The sequence below is a fragment of the Phoxinus phoxinus genome (assembly GCF_949152265.1).
Source record: "Phoxinus phoxinus genome assembly, chromosome: 6".
Taxonomy (NCBI): Eukaryota; Metazoa; Chordata; class Actinopteri; order Cypriniformes; family Leuciscidae; genus Phoxinus; species Phoxinus phoxinus.
In genome coordinates, this window is record NC_136881.1 from 44,593,557 (window position 1) to 44,598,556 (window position 5,000).

Here is a 5,000-nt window from a genome sequence, read left to right on the forward strand (position 1 = left end):
GACAGAATCAACAACTATTGATCATAGAGTCAGACTCAACGAGTAGAGACAGAGTTAGGACAGAATCAACAACTACTGATGATAGAGTCAGACTCAACGAGTAGAGACAGAGTTAGGACAGAATCAACAACTACTGATGATAGAGTCAGACTCAACGAGTACTGCAAACCTGACCTGTTGAAAAGAGATGGTATTCATCCCTCCTGGGATGGTGCTGCTCTTCTCTCTAGTAATTTGGCTCATAGTCTTAGTTAAAACTCCAGTCTAAATTACATTTAGCCAAGGCTGCAAAGCAGACTCCGTGTTATAAATATGTTAGACCGATCACTTCTGCCACTAAAGATTGCTTTATCAATTGCTTTATTAATCTTCCTAATCAGTTTCATCATCTCAGCATCCCGGATAGCTTAGAAGAACTTGAGGTATCTCGCATTTCATGGAAGGAGAGCTCGATTGCTCACAGAGAGACTTTAAAAGCTGCTAGATCTGCTTATTTTTCAACTCTATTAGAAGAAAATAAACATAATCCTAGGTATTTATTTGAAACAGTGGCTAAACTAACGAAAAAGAAAGCTTCAAGCCCAGAAGTTTCCAAGAAACACAGCAGTAATGACTTCATGAACTTATGAAGACATGGCTAAAGGCACAACAGACATGTTACCATTAGCAATTTATATATACATTTCTTTTACCATATTGCACTTATGTCACTTTTGTAAATATATTATCTTGTATTTGATGTTCCTGCAGTATTAGATTAGGCACTATACTGATGATACTTGGAACTACACTGTTTTGGTCTCTTTTGTCTTTGCTGACGTTGATGTGTTTGTTCTTGCAGTATTTGAGGCTCTGAACTCGTGCATTGAGGATGCTAGATTCCTGCTCAGGGACTACGGCTCTTTAGCTAACTCTGGCACACTTACACTGACGGTTTACTACGGTGGTGATTAATGTGCATTGTCCCTGTTAAATAAAAATAAAAAATAACTGAGAAACTTATTTCCTTGACATAACACGTTTAAAAACCGACTCGTAACTCTCAGATCACTGAGCTCATGTTGAACATATGACCTGATCTTTCCAAGACATGATTTTTAACAAATCTATGAAAATCATAAAGAATGAAGGAAAATTCTATTTCCATTAAATTTGAAATTAACTAAATTAATCATATGATTCTGTGTAGAGACGCACACACAGCTCATATCAGAAGAACACACACACACACACACACACACACACACACACACACACACACACACACACACACACACAGCTCATATCAGAACAATAACAAATCATATTCCACAAGCTTTTTAAAGAGTCAGACTCAATCCTGCTGTGTCACAGTCATATAAACACACTAAACTCTCAGAGGAGTATTACCAGAGTAACAGCGCGCACACACACACACACACACACACACACACACACACACACACACACACACACACACACACACACACACACACACACACACACACACACACACACACACACACACACACACAGAGAGAGACACACACACACACACAGAGACACAGACACACACACACACACACACACACACAGACACAGACACAGACACACACACACACACACACACACTCACACACACACACACACACACACACACACACACACACACACACACACACACACACACACACACACACACACAGACACAGACACAGACACAGACACACACACACACACACACACACAGACACAGACACAGACACAGACACAGACACAGACACAGACACAGACACAGACACAGACACAGACACAGACACAGACACAGACACAGACACAGACACAGACACAGACACAGACACAGACACAGACACACACACTCACACTCACACACACACACACACACACACACACACACACACACACACACACACACACACACACACACACACACACACACACACACAGACTCACTCACACACACACACACACACACACACACACACACACAGACTCTCTCACACACACACACACACACACACACACACACACAGACACACACACACACACACACACACACACAGCTCTTTACATGGAGAAAAGCAGTGATCTTACCTGTCAGGTGTGTTTGTCTGGAATAATTGAACTGAGTGATTCTGTGAGTCTACAGCCACTGTCATTCACTGACTCCACCCACAGAGAGAGCGAGAGAGAGAGAGAGAGAGAGAGAGAGAGAGAGAGAGAGAGAGAGAGAGAGAGAGAGAGAGAGAGAGAGAGAGAGAGAGAGAGAGAGAGAGAGAGACTTATACCTTCTCATAGCAGCAAACCCTTTCCCAAACGTACCCGTATCCTCCTCAATACCAGCACAAGAGTTACACAATAACATCAACACAACAACATCAACACAATAACATCTACATATAAACATCAACACAATAACATCAACACAACAACATCTACATAATAACATCAACACAATAACATCTACATATAAACATCAACACAATAACATCACACAATAACATCAACACAATAACATCAACAACACCAGCACATTGTACAGAACAGTTATCATCCACTTATCTAAATACAGCTCCTGATATAAAGTGGGACTGACAAAAGAATTGCATTTGGACTAAACGAGAACCAAGACTGCAGAATATGGAATAACAAATCATTAAATGAGGAAATATTTCATAAAACCCTGTAACTTATGTACGAACCACCCAGACCAGTTTAACCAGTTTAACATTCTCTACATTCTCTTGGTCTTCTGTGCATTGTGATTTACAGCACTGGTAACACGTTTCCATTAGTTACCATTGGTTAGTGAATTCACTAACATTAACTAACTATGAGTACGGTATGTTACAGTATCGGTCCACTTTCGACTATAAGTAACTACATGTCAACTTATTCTACGAACCCTAACCCAGCAGCCGCTAATACTCTACTCTACTAAATACTGCTGTTCATGGGTAGTTCAGGTTCATTAAATAACTTTAACAGGTACAGTTTTTGATTTGTTTGCGTACACTGGTTGAGAGAGAACCTAACTGAGCTTCCGGAGCAATCTGCAGGACAACCTGGAGTTAAAACCTCCGCTTTATCCTCATGTAGCTGCAGAAAATGATCTGTCATCTGTCTTTTGATATCATTTACACATTTCAATAACACATTGAATTAAACAGGTGTCAAGCCGTACTGGAAGGTAATACTGAGAATTGTATGCATAACAGTGATATGAAATGTTGTATTTCAGAACAATGTGTGCATATAAAGGGAAAACAATAAAGGTCCCAAAACAGAGCCCTGGGGCACACCATACAAAACAGGCGCAGATGACAAGGGACCTTTACACTCATTTGACAAACAGAAATGAAGTGTTGTGTTGTTTGTGGTCAGTGGATGCCAGGGATCGTTGTTGATTGGATCAGACGCCGGACGTTGTTACATTAGAATATATGGGTGTTTTACTCAACCTCATCACTCAGCACTTTTTCTCATTGTCACCAGACAGTACACACCTTTGACATTTGGCATTTTTCATTGATATTCATGCATCTGGCAGAAGATTGGATCTACAGTGAAAGTATTCGAGGCATGTTTCCAGTTCACACATTCCCTGCAGCTGAACACATGAGCTAAGGATGTGGGTTATAGGAACACTTCTGTAAAGCAAAACATTTAAAGTCCTGAATAAAACAACAACTATTGAAGTGTGTTTTACACAAAAACACTTTATAAGTCTTCCTTCTTCAGAATTTCACATTACTTGCCATTTCTTTCTAATTATTTGTGGGAATTACAAGCAATTTGTGAGTGAAAATGGTTTCAACATAAATCCTGCACCAATTTTCCCCCAGTGTGTCTTAATTTAGTAAATAGTACATGTTCGTTAAATGGTGTGATTAACTCAGATCAGCCAATTAAGATTGAATGTATAACTACTGTTTAATGAAAGTGACGTGAAGCCAAATATGGTGTCCCATACTCAGAATATGTGCTCTGCATTTCTCTCACACACACACACACACACACACACACACACACACACACACACACACACACACACACACACACACACACACACACACACACACACACACACACACACACACACACACAGTGGGCAGCCGTTTATACCTCAGTTGTAGGTAATGAGAGTGGAAGAGAGTGCTGTTCATTCAATCCCCCCAACAACATTTAGAAAATTGAGCTTTTTTTTTATTAAACTCAAATTCAAAGGAATTGCTGTCAGTTGGGAACTCAACACCAGACGTTCATCCTCCTGGAAAAACTATAAAAGGATAATTTGACCAACATTACAGTCCAAAATAATCCATGCAAGTGTTCTAAGAAAAATACGAGAAACACTAGAGAAAGGGTTGAAGCACCTCCCGAAGAAACATTGAGATAAAATACATACTGCAGCCCGGTCTCACCCCAAAACGTCACATACTGACGGGTCTTGACCATACGTCAACATACGACGAAAAGGGTTCCCCTATAACGTCAATATGAGACGCAGACATAAGCGCCCCAGCAGCGCCTCCTAGCGGTACCCTAACGCATACCTAAACCCAACCATACCCCGAATCGTCACACATGGACGTTAAAGGGAACCCTTTTCGTCGTATGTTGCCGTATGGTCAAGACCCATCAGTATGTGACGTTTTGGGGTGAGACTGTGTTACATACTGAGGTAAATTCTCATATTTTTTAAAAACTTTTTGGGAGATATTGAGTAAACCACAACTGTAAGTATTGTATTTGAATATATATTGTATGTTCATTTAAAATAAGGTTTACTCCGATGTGTAAATGGAGACATTCAACAGACTTATGTCATTTTATATCCGGTTATAACACAGGTCCCACACCATAATAACTTTGTGCATTTTACAATAAAAACATTCGTTAACAATTTATTTCTATAGTCAACTTCAGACATTCTAATGACTATAAGTAACAGCTTGTCAACTTATTCTACTAACCCGAACCTAACAGTCTACTAATAC